The sequence below is a fragment of the Petromyzon marinus genome, chromosome 57, assembly GCF_048934315.1.
Source record: "Petromyzon marinus isolate PM22_M1 ecotype Great Lakes invasive population chromosome 57, UKy_Petmar_22M1.pri1.0, whole genome shotgun sequence".
Classification (NCBI taxonomy): Eukaryota; Metazoa; Chordata; class Hyperoartia; order Petromyzontiformes; family Petromyzontidae; genus Petromyzon; species Petromyzon marinus.
Window position 1 is genome coordinate 5,231,691 of NC_133723.1, and position 23,036 is coordinate 5,254,726.

General features: G+C 48.3%; 1 protein-coding gene across 1 annotated transcript in view; it reads left to right on the forward strand.

Moving 5' to 3' along the window:
- The window catches only part of DUT (deoxyuridine triphosphatase), a 272,920-nt gene that overhangs the window by 111,956 nt on the left and 137,928 nt on the right, over window positions 1–23,036 (forward strand). The window lies entirely within an intron of this gene.

Sequence of the window (23,036 nt, forward strand, 5' to 3'; positions counted from 1 at the left end):
CTCAATTCCTGCCTCCAAACTTCTCGAGCATCTCGCCCTCGCCAAACTCAAGTCTCAGATCACATCCTCACCAAATTTCTGCCCCGTTCAATCGTCTTATCGCAAGTATAATTATTCAACAGATACCGCTCTGACTAGAATCCTGGACAACATCCTTTCTGTTATCGATTCCGATTCCATTGCTTTGCTCGTCAGCCTTGATATTTCCTCAGCTTCGACACCGTGAACCACAAACGCCTAATTTATCGCCTCGAGGCCGACTTCGGGATCAGCGGGACTACACTAAACTGGATTTTTCTCATTTCTCTCCGGCAGGTGTTTCACCGTCAAAGTGGGAGCCACTTCTTCTAACGCAATTCTGCTAACATACCTCAGGGCTCAGTCCTGGGCCCCCTGCTGTTTTCCGCCTATTCATCTCCGATTGGCCGACTAATCAACAGCTTCGAGATCTCCTACCACTCCTATACCGACGACTCGTCTCATCGCCTCCATGAAATCTCCCAGCAACTCAGGTGTCGACCGTCTTTCCGCTTGCTCGACCGCGTTACAGCACTGGTTTCAAGTTCACGACCTCCCTAAACCCGACTAACTCCGAGGCCATCTTAATTAGCACTCGGCAAAGAGTGCTTTCAGCTCCCACTACCCTCAGGAATCTCAATCGCTGGTTCCTTCGTCCCGTTCTCTGACCATCTGACATTTCTCGGCGTCACTCTGGATCCCACTCTCTTCTTCGACACCACCTCAGGGCCCTCCGCCATCTACGTCCGCTCATCACCTCCAACATCGCAAACACTCTCGCCTGCAGCATCATTGGGTCGTGGCTCGACTATTGTAACTCAGTCCAACCAAAATAAACTGCAACGCCGCCAAATCCACATTGCCCGAGTTGTCCACAGCCCCCGCAACCCTCGCCCTGACTCCCTGTCCATCCTTTGTGCCCTTCATTGGCTGCCCATTTCGACCAGAATTACCTTCAAGATTGCTTGCCTTTGCAACCGCGCCATAGAATCCGGCCACCCACCGTATATACGTTCACCGCTAAAGCCTTACACTTCAATTGATCGCAGAAACCTTTGCAGTGCATCGCACAACCTCCTTGAAACTGCCAGGACAACGACTGTAAATGCTTCTCGTCGTTTCCCCGTGGCAGCCCCGTCATCTGGAACGACATCCGTTTTCACATCCCGTAATGATCAATAATTTGCTTCGTTCAAAAACCATCTATAGGCGCGTCTCTTCAGCTCGACATTTAATCACCGAGTCTCCCTGGAACCGCGCAACGCGAACTGACACTGAGCTCGGCTCCGCGCTTCAGAATTGCGTCTTCGGTCCGCAACATTGCGCGCGTTATAAATTATATTACTATTACATCTTTGCAGAGGATCCCTTGTCGGTCCAGTTGCATATTTTGTTAAAGACATTTACAGTGCTCAAGGCATCGTGGCTCTGGAAGGAATATCCCAGCTACCTGCAATACACAATACATACTACAATAATACCATCAGCAGTTATCAGCATCGGCGCCGTTCCACCCCTGGTCTGTTAATTACTGTAATCGGTGTATTTTTATTTAAAAAAATACCAAAATATAGTTTTTTTTTTATTTCCGCAACATAGCTCGACTAAGACCTATGCTGTCCCTTCTTAATGCCGAGAGGCTGGCGTATGCCTTCATTTCATCTAGGTTGCATTACTGTAATGCCATGCTTGCTGGCGTTTCTAAAAGCATTTTAAATAGATTACCATATATTAAAAGCTCAGCTGCCCGGGTTTTAACCAGATCTAAATCGTATGACTCATATTACTCCCATTTAGTTCCTGCACTGGCTCCCTGTAAAGTACAGTCGACTTCAAGATTCTGCTTTTCACGTATTAAGGCATTGAATGAGCTGGCTCCTAAATATCTCGCCGATCTGCTCAACTGCTATATACCACTGAAAAAACTTAGATCAGGTGATTCGTCTACTCATCATTCTAAAGACAAGACTATGATGTTGCTACGTGGGAGACAAAGCCTTCTGCAGCCAGACTCCGCGATTGTGGAATCCTCTTCCTTGCTCCATGCAAGGGATTCCGAGTGGGTGTCACAATAAATCACGTCTTAAAACTCACCTATTTGTACAATAGGCTTTCCCTGTAAGTTAAGATTTAAAAAAAACAATGTATTGTCCGATTGAATTACACTGCGATTATTATTCGCCGTTATCATAGTTGAATTCATTGGAATTTCGACAGTCGTCATTTTTTTATTATCATCTTTCTATTTCGTTTATATTTCATCGATAGTTGTGAGTAGCTTTATTTTTACGTACAGCGTTTTGAGATATATGAAAGGCGCTTCATGAAATAGCGGTCATTATTAAGTTATTTAGCAATCGTCCGAGGTGGTTAAGTTGCTTCACTGGCATCTATGTTGGTTATACTATTTAGCGAGTATCAATATTGGTTAAGACGAGAAGCAATGGAGGAATTTACTTTGCATTGAAAAATATGGCCCATTTTGATAAAAAAAACTACGTACGTCGATTTTTTGTTTACGCAAAAAATATTTAATACATCAAGTAGTAACACTAAAGGAAATGCAGGAATTCACGGTGGCAAAAAGTTAATTCCTCGCTTGGTATACAGGAGGTGGTGGGTTTGATCCTTACCCAGATGCCTGTGTATTTTAAGTTTGCATGTTCTCCTTGTGGTCGTGAAATATGCGTTTAAAGTATTTGACTGCTACGTCGATTTTTTTTACACAAAAAAGAGATGTTTGTTAAAATTCCCCAGTTTTTATTTTAGATATAGCATAGCCAGACTAAAGGCAATGGAGGAATTCACATCTCATTGACCTCTTGCCCTAACCCTTAAACCTAACCCTAACCTCTAATTAGGGTCCCATAGTCCCGTTTCTGGGCCCAAATTAGGAAAATGTTGAATTAGGACCAAAAAAAGAATCTGAAACGAGTGCAGGTGTATGGAGGGGTCCGAGCACTCCTCCAAAGTACAACGTTTTTTTTTAAATTCTGCCAAGAAGAAAACTTTTCTTGAATGGTGCAAAATTTGCACTACATTTTTTGGCCCATGATTTGTCAAAAAATAAAATTACCAGCAGAGGGCGGCCAAGTCATATATAAATGTACAAAACCTATAAACGTCGTAGCACGCGACCCATGTCGTTGGGTTCGTCTTAAAAAGGCGAAAATTTTTATCTGGAAAACGTATGTCGACTTTTTGCTCTAGAAATACAAGAGTGACAAATTAAGACCGAAAATTTTTCTCCAAAAATTCAAAATATCGCACTCTTTGGCCGACATTTTATGCTTTTCTGGGCCAATTTTGCAAATCGGCAACCCTATCGTGGTTTTCCCAAAATGCTCATAATCAGAATATTTACTTACACGTCGAGTTAATGAGCAGCCACAGCTGCCCATTAACTCACTGTGGCACTGCAGTTGTACCGCGTGTGGCTGACGGGATGAGTAGAACCACTCGCAGCGTTTATGTGGAGAGAGCGATGTTGCAGGCTGTCACTCTGCGCGGTTATGGTTCCTTGTAATCCAGCAGCATTGGTCCACAAGAGGGCATCACGTGACTTGTGTAGAACCTGCAGCCCTAACTCGAATAACTTTAACCCCAAACCCTAATTACCCTAAACCCGAACCCAAATAACGCCGAACCTTAATAACCATAAACCCTAACCCCTAACCCTTAACAGAGTTACAGGAGTCCCAATTCCATTTCGGGAGTTCCAATTCCTTGGCAGAATTAGGCCTGCCAGATGTGGAATTGAGGCTCCTGGAAGTGAAATTGGGACTTCTAGATTTGGAATGTTGATTCCCACTTTGGAATTGGGACTCCCGAGTGTGGTTTTGGGACTCCCTGCAATGGAATTGAGACACTTTAGGTTTGCCAATGAGATTCCACAAAAAGCAACGCGTTACATGAAACAAATATATCTCGACGAGACAATTGAAAACCGTGTCCACAGATGTTTCCCCCCCCGCCCCCCGTTAATTACATCTTTCATCCAGTCCACAAGCCCCCCCCCCCTCTGCCCCCAACTGTAGGGGTCGCGACCTGCCAGTCAGTATCCCCTTCCCGTCCGTGCTTGAGGTTGGCGCCGGGAGTCCCTGCGAGACACGGCCCGCGACTGCCTAGGGATAGGCACGTAATTCGTGAAATTAACGTGCGCACTTGCGCAAGTGTGTGGTGTATGTTTCACGTGTATTTATACTACCGAATATAATTGGGTATAAATCTCTAAGCGACAGGACTCGTTTATGGAAACACTAATGAGATGATTGTACAAACGCGACTTTAAAAAAAAAGGAACTAGCCAAACACCCCAATGTGACAGGACCCTCTAGAAAACAAAAAAAGATAGTCTTGAGACGAAGTGAGTCCTTCCTTGATTACGTAGATTATATTATCGCTCGCGCACATTAGATTGGTGCTAAAGTGAGCGCAGTGGTCAGCGCACTGGACTTACCAGAGGTCACCGATTCGATCCGAAGCTCATGGTGCGATGGTTAAAACAATGCTCAGAGTTCCTTAAATATCCGCACCCTCTTCAAACCTCTTTCTCGCGTCTTTTTCCCTTGGTTTATGTAGAATTATTTCCCCCTTTTCATGCATAGCGCCCTGAGAACGATTGTTTAAGGACGCTTTATAAATGTTAATTATTATTATCATCATTATTATTATTTCACCCCTACCGCTATCCACCCAGAAATGTAAATGCGTTCACCACAAATTGACTGCTGAGTTAATTTCTATTCGTATGGTTTGAAAGTTTAAAGTTGATTTTGGTTCAACCAAGCGAGAACTCTGGAGACCAGGACAGTCTCATTTGCAACAGCGAGGGAATGAGTGAGTGAGTGGGTGGGTGAGTGGGTGAGTGAGTGGGTGAGTGAGTGAATGAGTGAGTGAGTGAATGAGTGAGTGAATGAGCGAATGAGTGAGTGAGTGAATGAGTGAATGAGTGAGTGAGTGGGTGAGTGAGTGAGTGGGTGAGTGAGTCAGTGAGTCAGTGGGTAAGCGAGGGAATGAGTGAGTGAGTGAGTCAGTGGGTAAGCGAGGGAATGAGTGAGTGAGTCAGTGGGTAAGCGAGTGAGTGAGTCAGTGGGTAAGCGAGTGAATGGATGAGCGGTTGAGGGAGTGAGCGAGTGGGTGAGTGAACGGATGAGTAAGATGATGAGTGAGTGGGTCAATGATTGGGTTGTTTTAAGTTGATTTTGGTTCAACCAGGGGATAACTCTAGAGACCAGGATGCGAGTTTCATTTGCAAGAGTAGCCCGAGTCACCAAATGACAAAAGCCAAACAAATAAAGAAGAGCATTGAAGCAAATAGAAATCAGAGCAAAAACTACTGAAATTCGAGATTAAACATCAGACATTTAACTAACATGCACACAGACAAGGCTATACGACAATGTGAAGTTATTATGAAGAATTAACAGCTCAGGATCAAATTGTGATTGAGATGGCAGAGTAACCGGGGACATTTGTAACCAGAATTCCAGGTGTTTGGAGCATTCACAGAAATGTAACGAATCGTCTGTTGGTGTTTGCTGTTGCGTTGGCAGCGGCGCACAAGAATACACAACGACAACAAAACAACGACAACAAACAAAACGACGAAACATCAACAAAAAAACAACACAACGACGACGAACAACAAACGACAAAACAACAACAACAAACAACGACAAAACAACAACACAAAGACAAAACAACAACAACACACCGAAAAATCAGAGAGAGAGAGCGCACGTGTCGATTTGCTGCTGATCCTCCTCCTTCGTTGACTATAGTGGCTTACCATAGGTCTCTATGGGTCTCTATGGGTCTCTATGTGTCTCTATGGGTCTCTATGTGTCTCTATGGGTCTCTATGGGTCTCTATATGTCTCTATGGGTCTCTATGGGTCTCTATGTATCTCTATGGGTCTCTATGGGTCTCTATGGGTCTCTATGTATCTCTATGGGTCTCTATGGGTCTCTATGTATCTCTATGAGTCTCTATGGGTCTCTATGTGTCTCTATGTATCTCTATGGGTCTCTATGTGTCTCTATGGGTCTCTATGTGTTTCTATGGGTCTCTATGGGTCTCTATGTATCTCTATGAGTCTCTATGGGTCTCTATGGGTCTCTATATGTCTCTATGGGTCTCTATGGGTCTCTATGTATCTCTATGGGTCTCTATGGGTTTCTATGGGTCTCTATGTATCTCTATGGGTCTCTATGGGTCTCTATGTATCTCTATGAGTCTCTATGGGTCTCTATGGGTCTCTATGTGTCTCTATGTATCTCTATGGGTCTCTATGTGTCTCTATGGGTCTCTATGTGTTTCTATGGGTCTCTATGTATCTCTATGGGTCTCTATGTATCTCTATGTGTCTCTATGGGTCTCTATGGGTCTCTATATATCTCTATGGGTCTCTATGGGTCTCTATGGATCTCTATATGTCTCTATGGGTCTCTATGGGTCTCTATGTGTCTCTATGGGTCTCTATGGGTCTCTATGGGTCTCTATGTATCTACATGAGTTTACTATATTGTCCATAGTGTGGGTTGGATGGCCACACTCGCACTTATGTGGCTTGGCTTCCATGCATCGCCCATGCAGTTATCTGGGTATCTATGTATCTCCATTATGCTCTATCAGTCTCTATTTACCTCTATGAGTATCGATGTGTTTACTACATGGTCCATAATTTGGGTCGCATTGCAAACAATCGCAGCATAGGGGCTTGTATCTTAAATGTTCCGTTCACGAAGGAAATGCGCGCATCGACCTGGTGATGATATTCAGATGCGTTTGATGGCTCCACGCCCAGTGTCTTTGAGTAGGAGGAGGAATGTCACAGCTGGGAGGTGCGATGTTTGGGTCTCGAATGAGGGTTTTACCTGGAATAAGGTTTTTATTCTGAACGTCCGCATACAGAGAGGCCAGAGAGACAGAGTGGAGAGGCCCGAGAGAGAGAGAGTGGAGAGGCCCGAGAGACAGAGTGGAGAGGCGAGAGAGACAGAGTGGAGAGGCGAGAGAGACAGAGTGGAGAGGCGAGAGAGACAGAGTGGAGAGGCTAGAGAGACAGAGTGGAGAGGCGAGAGAGACAGAGTGGAGAGGCGAGAGAGACAGAGTGGAGAGGGGAGAGAGACAGAGTGGAGAGGGGAGAGAGACAGAGTGGAGAGGCGAGAGAGACAGAGCGGAGAGGCGAGAGAGACAGAGCGGAGAGGCGAGAGAGACAGAGTGGAGAGGCGAGAGAGGCGAGAGAGACAGAGTGGAGAGGGGCGAGTGAGACAGAGTGGAGAGGCGAGAGAGACAGAGTGGAGAGGCGAGAGAGACAGAGTGGAGAGGCCAGAGAGACAGAGTGGAGAGGCCAGAGAGACAGAGTGGAGAGGCGAGAGAGACAGAGTGGAGAGGCGAGAGAGACAGCGGAGAGGCGATAGAGACAGAGTGGAGAGGCGAGAGAGACAGAGTGGAGAGGCCAGAGAGACAGAGTGGAGAGGCCAGAGAGACAGAGTGGAGAGGCGAGAGAGACAGAGTGGAGAGGCGAGAGAGACAGAGCGGAGAGGCGAGAGAGACAGAGTGGAGAGGCGAGAGAGACAGAGTGGAGAGGCCAGAGAGACAGAGTGGAGAGGGGCGAGTGAGACAGAGTGGAGAGGCGAGAGAGACAGAGTGGAGAGGCGAGAGAGACAGAGTGGAGAGGCGAGAGAGACAGAGTGGAGAGGCCAGAGAGACAGAGTGGAGAGGCCAGAGAGACAGAGTGGAGAGGCGAGAGAGACAGAGTGGAGAGGCGAGAGAGACAGAGCGGAGAGGCGAGAGAGACAGAGTGGAGAGGCGAGAGAGACAGAGTGGAGAGGCCAGAGAGACAGAGTTGAGAGGCCAGAGAGACAGAGTGGAGAGGCCAGAGAGACAGAGTGGAGAGGCCAGAGAGACAGAGTGGAGAGGCGAGAGAGACAGAGTGGAGAGGGGAGAGAGACAGAGCGGAGAGGCGAGAGAGACAGAGCGGAGAGGCGAGAGAGACAGAGTGGAGAGGCGAGAGAGACAGAGTGGAGAGGCGAGAGAGACAGGATGGAGAGGCGAGAGAGACAGAGTGGAGAGGGGAGAGAGACAGAGTGGAGAGGCGAGAGAGACAGGATGGAGAGGCGAGAGAGACAGAGTGGAGAGGCGAGGGAGACAGAGCGGAGAGGCGAGAGAGACAGAGCGGAGAGGCGAGAGAGACAGAGTGAACTGCATCCCACACTATAAATTGGGCCCCACAAGAATTCCTAAATATTTCCCCCAATATCTCTTTCCTCAATTTATATTTAAAAATAAAACACGTTCACTCTGCATCTACAAATAGTGTAGCCACTATTCATATGCCAATTAAAAAATAGATATAAACTGCTCATCAGGAACAAAAAAAATAGTAAAACATGTAATTCCCATCGCACCACCCCTCCCAACGGTGCACAGAGTTGAGACCCCCCCCACCCTCTCAGCAAATGAGCTGCGTTATGGCTGCACCCCCCCACAATATTAGCTCATATACATTCCTATATGCAGTGTTTTAATTTCCTACATCACACAACGATCCCCCGTATAGTCTTAACAGATTGTTGGGGCAAGGGCTGTTTGCGAGTAGCACCTCTTGAAGACCTGGGGAGCGGTAGCGATGGTTCAGTGGTTTAGCACGCTGCGAACCCAGCGACCCGTGGTTCACTCACGCTCACGGCTGACGCCGGTGACGATTCTCAGAATAAGGTCCTGGGCCTCCCCTAGGGTCGACTCAGCCTCAAATGAGCGCCTGGTGCGTGCGGTGTGTAAACATCGTCACTGGGGAGACAAAGGTGGCCGGCGTGGTGCTGGCCACCCCCCCCCCCCCTCGTGCCGGTCTTCATACTGTAGATGCTGCTACTCGATAACAGCACTCGCCCCGACAGTCGCTTAAGGCTATACGGGGGATCTTTGTGAGTGGCATTCAAGGCGTCCCTTTGGCTGAGAAACTTGAGCACGCGCACGTGGGAGGTGGGAGGGGGGAGCGAGAAAGTAGTGAAGAAGGGGGGGGGGGAGCAAACCACACAAGATATGAGCGAGAGGGAGAGGGAGATAGTGTCCCGGCATTCATATAGCAACAAGATATTGTGTTTACGGGATACGGCGATCACACGCTCCCATCACACACACACCCACCTTCTGCCCCCACCCTCTCCCCCTTCTTCACGCAGTGCGATGTTTGGACGTCCACTGCACCACAACTCCACAGCGTGACAGCGTGGTGAAGTATGGTCAAACAACCTCACAGCGATTTCTAGATTTGAAGCTTTTCGTGACTGCAAGGATCCATACTCTTTGGTTCTATTCGGTAAAGTCACGTAAAAGTATAAAACAACAAAAAATAAAATAAAAAAAATCACGACGTTTTGGCCACAACACAAGTGGCCTTCATCAGGTGAAGGGACCAGAACTCAGACCGCGGTCTCAGCTTGGCTGTGTTCACTCCAGCGCTGTCCTCGAGACAGTCTGGTCCCTTCACCTGATGAAGGCCACTTGTGTTGTGGCCGAAACGTGGTGAATTTTTTTTGTTGTTTTATACTTTTACGTGACTTTACCGAATAGAACCAAAGAGTATAAACCTCCAGCGACAAGTAACGAACGTGGGTCAATTGCCAAATCAATGGCTGTAAATGATATGGCTGTTTTTCTGGTGTTAGAATGGTTAAAAATAATTATTATGAGTTATTGGCGATTGTAAGAAAATCATAAGTATTATAACAATACTTTTTATTTATGAAGCCTCACTGAGTCTCAAGACTCAGTTTAACACGTAGGCTTTCGCGACCAATATTATCCATAATAGAGTTTGTGGGGCATCAGGTCGCATACATGTGAATGTGTCGTTATACCCGCTACCACCCGACACAGCCAATTACTAAGGGATTTCGCGTAAACAAAACGTGCCAATTCGTTCCTAATGTCGCTGTGGTCACTCCCTCCTCCCCATCCACTCCCTCCTCCCCATCCACTCTCTCCTCTCCATCCCTCCCATCCCTCCCCCTCCCCTCTCCCTACCCCTCCCCCTACCTCCCTGCAGAGTTACAGGCGCCGGAGCTGACCTTTCTTCGTGTCTAACAATATATGTACAAAGATACAGAGAGAGACAAAGATAAATATTCCCCGTATAGCCTTAACAGACTGTAGGGGCAAGTGCTGTTAGCGAGCACCTATGAAGGCCGGAACGGTACACGAGGGGGTGGGTGGCCAGCACCACGTAGATATTTTATATTTTTATTTTATTTATTTTATTTTCTATCTACGTGACTTTACCGAAAGAACCAAAGAATATGAATTCCTGCAGTCACGAAAGTTTCAAGTCAAAATCAGTCACAAACTTAATAATAAGGCTATTTAAAAGTAAAGCATTGGAGAGCAATGCACCTATAACCAGATCCTGCAGCCACAGCAAATGTAACGGGGAGTAGCAGCACTCTACAGAGGTTGCCGTTGCGATTCCATCTCCCGGCGCGGCAGTTGAACATAATGGGGCAAATTTTTCTAAACCCCCGTCACCGCCTATGTCCACCTAACATGATATATGGGTTCGATTGGGCAGGTCCGCGTGTGGTGGGGTAAAACGTGGGTTATCCCGCATCTTTCAAGACGTCTGAGCTTGCAGCGTGGAAGAGAAGAGATTGACCAAGGTACCCTCGAAGTGGTGACCGCACGAGAGAGCTCCCCGTTGTTGCCCCTTCTACCAGCAGCGGCAGCTGCAGGGCTGCGCCTTTACCCAATTCACACGGGATCTTGCTGCCCATGCACAGGAGACGCAACGTGAACGCGGGACACGCTCATGTTTCACACTGGGCTCGTCACTTAGTCAGGCTTCGCGCCGGAGCTGTCCGGGGTTGAGCTTCGGAAAATATTTAGGGCCCCCCTTCCCCCATCCTACTGCTACTCCCTGTCCTCGGCCCCCAGCTATTATCAGGCCTACCCCTACCACTACCACAACCCCTATCGCTAACCCCTACCCCAACCCATATCACTACCCCAACCCCTATCACTAACCCTTACCCCAACCCCTATCACTACCCCAACCCCTATCACTACCCCAACCCCTAACACTACCCCTACCCCTATCACTACCCCAACCCCTATCACTACCCCAACCCCTATCACTACCCCTATCACTACCCCAACCCCTATCACTACCCCTATGACTACCCCAACCCCTATCACTACCCCGACCCCTATCACTACCCCAGCCCCTATCGCTAACCCCTACCCCAACCCCTATCACTACCCCAACCCCTATCACTAACCCCTACCCCAACCCATATCACTTACCTTACCCCAACCCCTATCACTACCCCTATCTCTACCCCAACCCCTACCCCTATCACTACCCCTACCCCTATTACTCCCCCTATCTCTACTCCTGCCCTATCACCATTCCTATCTCTACCCCTACCCCGTCTTAACCACTCCCACCTGTTCTCCTGTCACTAGAGCTACACCACTACCACTTTTAATAACAACCCCACTCTTTATTATCTCAACCACTACAATCTTCTGAATATTTTGTAAAAAACAAAGGGGGCGATATACAAATCTACGTAAGAGAAGGTAAACGCCCGCGATTAAATTATCCTTATAAGCGCGACGTATCGCAGATTAATTCACCGTTCGCTCTCGCACAAACGCCGGCACCCCGAACTCAGAGTTGATTCCGGGGGGGGGGGGGTGTGAGAGCGGTGTGAGAGCTTGGATAGAGAGAAAGCCATTCACTTAAGTGTCCCCTGGAGGAATGTTGTCCTCAGTGTGTTTTTTTTCTATTGCGACTGACTCCGCGTGGACTTAATCCGCGCGTGATGAGTGTGAAGCAGGCGAGCCGAGCGTGATTGCCGTGAGGATAATACTTCTGTGCGCACACCGTGGGCGAGTGTATTTATAGCCGTACGCACCTCTCTCTCTCCCATCTCCTCTCCCTCGACTCCCCTCCACGCATTCTCCTACCTCTCGCCTCTCATCTCACTCTGCTCCCCTCCACGCACTCCCCTGATTCCCCCCTCTCATCTCACTCTACAAAGATCCCCCGTATAGCCTTAACAGACTGTAGGGGCAAGTGCTGTTAGCGAGCACCTATGAAGACCGGAACGGTACACGAGGGGGTTGGTGGCCAGCACCACGCCCGACCGCCTTTGTCTCTCTAGTGGCAATGTTTACACACCGCACCAGGTACTCATTTGAGGCTGAGTTGACCTAGGGGAGGCCCGGGACCGGTTCAGATAATCGTCACTGGTGTTGGGCTCGAGCGGGAATCGAACCCGAGTCGCCAGGTTCATAGCGCAGCGTGCTAACTACACTATCACTCTACTCCCCTCACACATGATCCTGCCTCTCCCCTCTCATCTCACTCTATTCCCCCCACTCACTCTCCTGCCCCTGCCCTCTCATCTCACTCTACTCCCCTCCACGCACTCTGCTGCCTCTCCCCTCTCATCTCACTCCACTCCCCTCCACACACTCTCTGCTCCAGTAATCAAGGCTTTCTATCGAAGGTACATTGCCCGAAACGTCACCTATTATGCATATTTAATTATAAGGCCACGATATTATTGACGAACGCGTTCAGCTTTTTGTTGTTTGGAGTGTATCGGTGGTTCCGTGGTTAGCGTACATCGCACCAGGAACTAGTTTAACGCTGAATCGACCTAGGGGGGGCCCAAAAGCTTAACAATTGCGCCACCGTTCCCCCCCCCCCCCCCCCGTGGGGCCATCTAAGCGCCCTTTTTTCACTGGCGACTCCGGGTCCACTTAAAGAGTTGACGTCATCTCTAACTGCGAACCAATCACCGCCTTCGCTGTGTTTGATTAAACACAGCCGCACACGACGCCTACCGCTCCCACCACTACCACTACCGCCACCACTCAAGCGACCCTTACCGCTTTCATCACAACCACCACCAGAACCACCCCCACTCACACGACCCCTATCGCTCCAACCACAATCACCACCACCACCACCACTCACACAACCCCTACCGCTCCCATCACCACCAATTCACACAGATTTGTATTCAATGCACGCAATGAATTAATGGGATTTGAATGAATGAATGAGGCGAGCGACTGAATGAATGAATAGGATGGAGAGGCGAGTGTGGATGCGCCATGTCACGGTTGACGTGGGATGAGGAGGGGGTGCCCGGTGGTGCTGATGATGATATTGACGGTGGTGCTTTAGTGATGGTGGTTTTCATGGTGGTGCTGATGTTTTGGTGGTGGTGATGATGATGGAATTGGCAGCGTTGGTGTCGATGAAAGTGTTAGTAATGATGATGGCTGCGATGATGATGATGACGCTAATGGTGCTGCTGCTGATGATGGTTATTATTTCAAAGCAGTGATTATGCTAATATTTCTGCTGCTGTTGGTAGTGAGGTTGCTGCTGCTGATGGTGATGCTGTCGGTGGCACTTATAATAATTGGTGGTGGTGCTTTTGCTGGTGGTTCCGGTGGTGCTGATGATAATGCTGCTGCTGATGATGATGATGATTCTGGTGATGGTGATGATGTTGGAATGGAACAAGGCGCGAGCAAGAAAGGACCTCTATCACAAAGAGTATCTCACTCCGCATCGCGACCGACTTGGATTATGCTAAATGCGACTTCGGGAGTTTACCCCGGGTGCACTTTTACATAGTGCACCCTAACGCGCCCGCGTGCCGCAAAAGCAAAAGTGTACCCCAATAGAGAGACACACTTGGGATGACCTCCTCCACTCATCAGCGCAAGGAAAAGCGATCTCGATTTAAAGCTTTCGTGACTGCAGGGATTCATATTCTTGGTTCTTTCGGTAAAGTCACGTAGAAGGGAAACAATAAAAAAATATATTTTTATTATTTTATTGTTCCCTTCTACGTGACTTTACCGAAAGAACCAAGAATATAAAAAGCGATCTCGTTCCAATGGCTGCGTGTGTGTGTGTGAATCTCCGAGATATGGCAGACTTTATTTAGGAAAACTTTAAATTATCCACGCCCGAGAAGAGGGGGAGATGGATAATGTGAATTCAGCTCGGGGAATTAAACTTGTGTGAAGAAGCTAGATGGATGATTGGGCGCATCGCATGCGACGGCTTTCGGACACCTTCATCTAGCATCGGATAGACCGTGGCTGATGATGAATCGATAACCAACGCGAAGATCTGCATGCACCCGTCAATTGAATTTCAGTTCGGAGTAGCGGTCAATTGCATTCCATTATTAATTGGAAACGCAACCAATGCTATGCGGGAGGTCATGAGGCTGTGTGTGTGAGGAGCGGTGGCGCAGCTGTTAGTGCGCAGGGCTACGAACCCGCTCACGGCCAACATCAGTGACGAGTATCTGAACCGATTCTGGGCCTCCCCTAGGTCGACTCATCCTCAAATGAGTACCTGGTGCCATGTGTAGAAACACCAGGTAGGCAACGGCGACCGAGCGTGGTGTTGGCCACCCACTTCCTCGTGTACCGTGCCGGCCTTCATAGATGCTCGCTAACAGCACTTGCCCCAACAGTCTGTTAAGGCTATATGGGGAATATTTGTCTGTGGTTTGTCTGTATATATGTATTTACGTTTGTTCATACGTGTGCAACATACGTATATCGGTCTCCGTGTGTCCACGTGTGCGTTCGCGTCCACGTGTCTGTGTTGATTGTTCACTAAAACCATAAACTCGCCATTCCCTCGTCTCACTGACTTCCCACATCCCTCTACCCCTGTTCCGTTGTCTCTGTTATGTACCCCTATTCGGGACCTCGAGTGTTCGTGATGTGTCGCTGACAGGACATAGTATACACGCTGCCGAGGAGGAGGGAGTAGGGGTGTGTGGTGGCTGGGCGTGTGTCCTTGAATATAAGAAGGGGCAGTTTACAAGCAGCCGTGCTGATGTCATTTGGGCTGTGGGGCTCATAGCGCGGTAGCTTTGTGTACCAACTCCCGACCAGAGTTTTCGAGCGCCTATCACCTCTCTCGCTTTTCGTTTCTTAGTGTGGGGTGTGTGGTGGGAAAGTTCTGAGTGCATCTCCTCGGCACATCTCGTTACGACAAAAAAAAATAAAAAGTAAAATATTAAATCGTCCGTACTTCTTCCATATCGAAAAAAATATGCGTCGTGCTTCCCACGCCAACACGCATCGGTCGTCCTGGCCCCGGCACGGAAACATGGAAGGGCCCGACCGGCCGCGCTCGCTCCAGGAGTGCGCGGCGTTGGCGACCCGCGTTCGCGAACTCGAGGAGCTCAACGCGGCTCTGATCGCCGAGGCAGCGTCCCTACGACGGAGCTCCGCGCCGGGGCCGTCGCCGCGCGCCGCTGCGGAGCTCCGCGTCGCGGCCCAGGTGGAGGCACGCGCCCTGCGCGAGGAGGCGCGCGTCCTCCGCCGCGGGGCGGCGCGCGCGCGCGCCGACACAGAGCGCGCGCGCCTGGAGATCGAGCGAGCGCGCGCCGAGTACGAGCGCGCGCAGCGGGAGCGCGATCGCGCGCGCGAGCTGGCGGAGCGCGCGGGGCGCGAGAGGAGTCACGCGCGGCGGCTCGAGGCGGCGGAGCGCGCGCGCCTCGAGGCGAGGGCGCGCGCCCTCTGGCGGGAGTTGGACGAGGCGCGCGCGCGCCGGGAGGTCGAGGTGGCCGCGGCGCGCGGGCGGCTCGAGAGCGCGCGGCGGGAGCGCGCGCAATGGGAGCGCGCACGCGGAGGTGAGACGCGCGACGGTGATGATTTTGGTAGGGTGGTCATGATTGTACTGACATGAAAATAAAGGAATACATCACGCAAATGATTGCGACCATGGGAGAGCATAACAATAGCAAACAGGAGGGTTGATGATCGGTAGTTCATTACCGGTGGCCCTTGGGGAGAGAGACGGGAATCATAACACGCGATAGAGCTCATCATCAATTACAATGATCAATCCACTGCTGGATGAAGGACTCCTCCAAGCCATCGTCACCTCTTGATGGCCTAATGAGAGACAGCGTCTGGCACAGATGGAGTCAGTGCCAGACGGTTGGGGTAATGGTATGCAGATCTCGATATCATAACGCGTCCTGCCAGCAATTGCAGGCCTCCGCTTTTACCTCTATATCGTAACTCCAGCTTTACAAATCGGTACCAATTATTCGCAGGAAATGGACTTGCGTGACAAAATAGAACACCTTCCCCTCCGTGTTTAATTCCCACCCCACTGGCGAGATTGTTTCTACAATCCCGTTACCAGAGTCGGGGTAACGAAATTACTCGTGCAAGACAAGGCCGACAGCGATGCAATGTAAAATCTAATCACGAGCAATTTTAACGGCTCCAAATAGCTCGTGGAAGCATTAGCGTAACATGCCTGGTTCCGTGATTGAAGATTGGTATCCCCCCGTGTAGCCTACACTGCCTGGTAGGACAGGCTGCTGTTAGCGAGCACCTATTAAGGCTGCCACGGCACACAAGGAGGTGGAGGGGGGGGGGGCGAGGTAACCAGCACCATTCTTGGCCGCCTTTGTTTCCCTTGCACTGAAGTGTGACGCACCGCACCAGTCAGTGGTGGGGGGCAGGGGAGGTGGGGCGATCCCCCCACCTCCCCTACCCGGGAAGATTCCAGAATCCGCCTTCGGAACCAAATGACTCATGTAATGCTGAGCTCATCCAGAAGAAGCTCAGACCATGATGTGATCTGATAATAATCGCCCAACTGATGTTAGCCGTGACCGGAATCGAACTCAGAATACCAAGTCGTCAGCGCAGTGCGCTGACCACTACGCAACTTCTCCCAACTGACAGATGCAAACGGAACCACGTACAGTCTACACCAGGGGTGGACACTTTTTTTTGACTCGCGGGCCACAATGGGTTCTAAAATTTGACAGAGGGGCCGGGCCAGGAACAGATGGATGGAGTGTTTGTGTGAACTAATATAAATTACGTGTTAAAAATCATTACGTGAAATGATTTGGCCTTTAACAGGTAGCAAAGCATTTATTTGCAAGGCAATTTAACAAATTGCACGAACATAGGGCCTATACATCACACTCCTGGTCAAAGTGCGCCATCTAATGGGGAAATGGGGGCATTACAGGAGAAAGGTAAAATTGTATTTAATATTATTATTTGGACAAGTTCGGCGAGCCGGATTATAAAGCCCAACGGGCCATAGACGCGGCCCGGGGGCCGTACTTTGCCCATGTCTGGTCTACACACACAGACACATCGGCATAGAGAAGTCAGTGGATCAGAGAGTCGCGTGTGGTGGAAGTAAAATTGTGGGTTCTGGCCAAGCATGGAAGAAGTAGGCCAAATATCCTCCAGAGGGGCTCTCTAAAGCTCCACCCAGCGCGTGCCATATCCACAATGGGGTTAGATCGCGCAGATGTGAATGCGTTGTTAAACCCGCCGCCACCCGACACGGCCAATCAGTAAGGTTTGTCGCCTAAACAAAACATGGCAATTCGTTATTCGTTCAGCACAACGGTTGCGCGTTGGAGAGTGAAAAAAAACCCTCGGCCACGAAGGCCTAAGTGTTAAAGTTCATGCTATGTCAGGAATGCCCCTCTTAAGACCTTTGCCGTAACGGTTCTGCGATTTTGTTCCACCCCCCCCCTTCACATCTCCATCTGTCCCGATAGCCGGTGGGGAAGGGTTTGAGGGAGAGACAATTTGTGGGCCAATTAATTAATTAATTATTTCCGCTGGTTTAAACTCATTGTGGCGAGCAGCATGGCTCCATTGGTCCCAGGCCATTAATTAAAAGGAGACTCCCCGGCCTGATGATTTCTGTGGAGGGGGTGGGGCTGGCTTGGGAGGTGTGGCTGGGGGCGGGGCCGCGCGTGTACACGGCGCGCTGACGTCGCTGGGGGTAGGGAGGGGGGGGCGTGGCGGGAGTTGCCTGGCAACGGACCAGCGCCATCTGCGAACGCCTCGCAAGCTATTTCCACTCGGCGTGGAAATAGCTCGCCCGACGTTCTAAGAGATCATCACTTTCGCTCAGATTACATTTACCTCAATGACTTTACCATAATGAATTTTACATCCAAGGTTTTTTTTTACCTCTGAGTGAATTTACCTTGGATAAAATTTACCTCGGAATGAGGTTACCTCAGACTAAATTCACCTGCGAATCAAGTTATCTCAGTGTAAATGTATCCTCGGTGACACAAGTTCACGTTATTATTATTAGTAGTAATTTTGCCCAAGGTTAACAAAGAGCTGGACTAAATCTACAGTATTCTTGGTTCTTTCGGTAAAGTCACGTAGAAGGGAAACAATAAAATAATAAAAATATTATATTCTTGGTTCTTTCGGTAAAGTCACGTAGAAGGGAAACAACAACAAAAAAGAAAACAATAAAATTATCACGACGTTTCGACTGCAACACAAGCAATCATCATCAGGTGTGAAAACCACAGCAAGAAAATTGATGATGATTGCTTGTGTTGCAGTCGAAACGTCGTTGAGAATTTTATTGTTTTATTTTTTGTTTTTTCTCTTCTACGTGACTTTACCGAAAGAACTATGAATATGAACCCCTGCAGTCACGAAAGCTTTAAATCAAAATTTAAATCTACAATGTTTTGCTCATGAATTAGTTTGTGGTTTCACCCCGATTTGTATCATGACTATGCCCTTGATATCGTGCCATGGAACCAAGCAGCCATTCGCAATTCTTGAAGAGCAGTTGCTAATGTTTGTGCCAGGGATTGGCCCACGTAAGCAAATATCACAGAATTTATTTCGAGATCTCTTCAAATGACCTTTAGTCCACACACTTCGGGAACAACACAGCCACGCTACACCGATTCATATTCGGTGCATGAAAATCAACCCAATATCGAACTGGAATTTACCCAAATTCAGTGTAGAACCAAATTTAATGTGATGCAGTGATTTTTATGGGATAGCAAGATAATTCATTATCCAGCTGATTCCATTAAATCACTGCACTTGAGAACCCAGTTTATTTATGGCCATCTGCCTGTCTTCGAAGCCAGGATCTCTGCGGTGCCAACTCAGCTACTGTGACCTCTGAGTTACGCAACCACCTCAATTCCGTCAACATGTAAACACCATCACCTCAACTTTTAACCATGATTAATCTTACCCTCTCTTCTCTATCGCGTAGCAGCCGGTGGTGAGGCCACCGTGGCCATGGAGAACCACCTCGCAGCACTCATAGAGGACGAGGCGTGGGGCTTCCAGGCCATCGTAGAACAAACGTGGGAGCGCTACCACTCCGAGCTGGCTGACCTGGCCCAAAGGACCTCGGCTGAAAGCCAGGAGGTCGAGGTGCTTCGCCACCAAGGGATGGAGATGGCTTCGTGTCTCCAGGATCTGGGCCACGAAGCCAGCGAGCACAGGAACCTAAACTGCCACCTGCAGACCACTGCGAGAGAGATGCTCGTCCGGCACATGGAGGACATTGGCGCACTGCAGGTAAGCGCCGCAAGTGGCTGAGCAAGGTCAGATTACCAACACTTCTTCTTGAAAAAAGTCCCATTATTGCATGAGGTTGGCTACTGGAATGTTTTTTTTTCTCCATAAGCTGCTGCCCTGTGCCTCTTCTGTGGGTCACATCCACTGTGCTCATGCCGTATATCACCACATCCTTGCAACCAGAGAGGCTACCCAAACTGAAAATTGCAACCGGAAACCAGGGTTAACTGTTTATTTTCCTGAGCCGAAACTGAAGCAACAATTTTTATTTTCTTCTCTGGAATAAAATTGAAAAGAAAGTATTCGGTTACTGGCTTTAATCGGCTAAAAAAGTCACAAAAGTATGCTTTGTAGCTGTCGTGTTAAAAGTGAAATTGACCATGATCCCTGGACTAATTCACTGTTATTGTGTACAGGGGGTACATTTGCAGGTTGCTCAGCACGAGAGTGAGCGGCTCGAAAATGGAAGGTTGCGAGTTCACATCCGGGTTGGGGATGGTTGACTCAGCCCATCATCCTTCTGGGGTCGATAAAATTAGCCAACCTGACCGTACCCGAATATGAATAGAGTTTACTCCCCGCTTCCAACACACTCTCAGTCTTCCCCGACTACTTTAGACCTGCACATCTTCCTATTATATACAATTCCTCTGATGTACAGATCAAGAGTGGCTGTCACGGTGATATATCTGTTCTACAAATCTCCTTGTTCCCTTACCACTTAATTCAGAACGTTACAGAGACACTGGAGACCGAGCGCGAGCAGCTGCGTGCGGCGATTGTGCGCCACCTCCACGACCACCAGCGACTCTTGGAGGTCACGCGGGACCTCGGAATGGAGATCACATCCTACAGGTGACCACATGGGTGGGCAAAGTCTGGGTTCGAGTCTGGACATAATTCAAGTCGAGCACTATCCACGGCATGGAATATACTTTTATGAAAGCAATACAAATGCAGTTGTCTCATTTTGGGTGATTGTTTGCCTATGTGGTGTGGTGGAATAATGGTTAGCACACTGAGCTGTGAAGCCAGCGACCAGAGTTTGGCTAACATCAGTGGCCATTGATATCTGAACAGGTGTCAGGCTCCCTCAGTCGACTCAGCCTTGAATATGTACCTGGTTCTGTGAGTGTGTATAAAACATTAGCACTGGGAAGACAAAAGCGACGAAGCGTGGTACTGGCCACACCACCCCCTCATGCACTGCCCCATTCTGAGCAGGTGCTCGATAACATCACTTGCCCCAACAGCCTGTGTAGGTTATATGGGGGAACCCTTGTTTTTTGTTTTGTCTCATGCTGTGTAGGATGCTTCTGGATAGGAAAGTTGAAGAGCATCGGTTTGCAGAAGGAGAGACGGGCCATCTCCACGTGAAAGGTAACAAACTGATAAAGACAAAGGCGTTGAAATACATGTTGGTGTATGCTCCTTTAGAAATTGATAACGTAGAGTCGCTATCGCACAAGCACTGAACTATACAAACTATTGACCACAGTGCATACTGGACAATATGCAATGCATGTACATGCTATTAGACTTGCCTGAAATGCACGTGTTGGTCATAGTTACTCTTTGGTAAATATATGGATTTTTCCTCCTTTGGAAATTAAAGGATGGGACATGCCACAGATTACACCCACCGCAGTGAAGGAAGCTATAAAAGCAGCTCATGTGTAGCTGCTAGATAGATCGCTGCATCTCAGCATCATTAGAGATGGTAACAGCTTGGGAAGGAATTCATCCCAAAGCAGATAGATGATGGCTGATAATGATATGTATAAGTGAAACGTCAATTCTTTTCTTTTACTTGACAGAAACTGAACCGTTGTACAGATATACGCCTGCACGACAGAACCCGCTGATGAAACCACCGGCCTTGAGTGCTGCTAAACTCGCAGAAACAAGAAGCGCTGGTCTACCGACACTTTTTCAACAAGATCTTGCTGAAGGCACTAAAGAGGTTCAAGTGAGTGAAAGAGGGGGATACCAAACATTTACCGAGCTCATGAGTTCTTCGCGACGCAAATTTCTTGCAGACAGACTGCAGGGCACTAAACATGTAAAGGAGCAAGGCAGCATTGGTGCTGAACAGAGGTACACAAGACATGTGCCTGATTTCAGTTTAATGCCGAGAGACAATAACATGCTCGCGGATCACTTAGGCGCGCAAAGAGGGACTTTTGTGAATACTTGTGAAGAAATTGCGCAAGACATCACCAACAAAGTTGGTTGCACATCAGATGTGCTTTTCAGTAAACCTCTCGGTTTACGTCCACTGTTGTTGCACGAAAAAGAAGAAGCTACTGCAAATAAGTCTGTCTCAAGTAGACACAAGGTCAATTTGACTGCAAGTACCCACCAAGTCATTCATCCGGAAAAAGCTACTATCGAGGCCCACAGTCCAGAAGACGTTAGCATAATGGGAACACAGCAAGAACCTCGAAGTAACTGGGAATCTTTCAAGGAAGACGGCAGCACACTGTTCAATGTGATGGTAGGTGAACGTCAAGATGAAAAAGGTGAAATTGAAGAATCTAAAGCCATCAGTTCTGAGACAGACTTCATTGCTGCTCAGAGCTCAAGGAACTTGTCAGAAGCGACCATTAAAAGTAAAGAACATGGGCAAGAAGGAGACATTTATCAACGGGAAGAGGTACATCTAGAAATAGCGTTTGATGAGACAGTGATTCCAAATGTTCCTTCAGATGAAAAATTTGACCAAAAAATTGTGGTATGCGTGGAGGACGTACACTCTGTTGAAAAACGTGTTGACAAAAATGAAACAATATCCAAGCAACTGAATAAAGATTTAGTAAGGTCAACCACCAATAAAGCGACACATCAAGAAGTAGAACATCTGGAAACTATTATTCTAAGCAAGAATATTCACATTCCTGGTGTTCATGAAGATTATCCGCACAGTGTCTTGATGGAAACTGCACACATAATTCAACCAGATGTTGCGATTAAGCAGGAGCCACAACCAGCTTCGTGGGAACAATGTGGATATTCTCAAGAGGAATTGCCTCTTCGTGAAGCCACAGCCAGTGAAGAGGAACACAAACTACAAGATAAGAAACGTGGAGAACTTTCAGATTCTGACTTGCAGTCTACAGAAGTTGAAATCACAGTGGCTGCCAAAGAAGGAGAGACTGGTTTAGCAATCGTCAACGAACAGGACTTGCATGTTGAAAAAGACAGAGAAGATTTTAAACTAGAGCCACAGCATAGAAAAACTACGTTTGATATCAATAATATTTCAAATGTTACTTCATGGGATTATGTTCAACATGACGTTGACATTACGAAAGATGGCATCACTGAGGTAACATTGGAAAGATCTGAATTTATTCAACAAATTCCTGCAGAATTTGCTAAATCTCTGGAGGAAAAGACTGCAGTTGGCATTGAAACAGATGACTTAATTTTGTCGATAGAAGACCAAGACCAACGTGGTCTGGAGGTAAAAGTCGTAGAGCCACACATTGGTAAAAATGAGAACCTTTCAGCTGATGTGTCACATCACATCAATCTACGTGATGAAAAGATAACAGATGTCGACATACAAATCCCTGAAGGTGTTCTGACAAGTATCATTATTGCTGAAG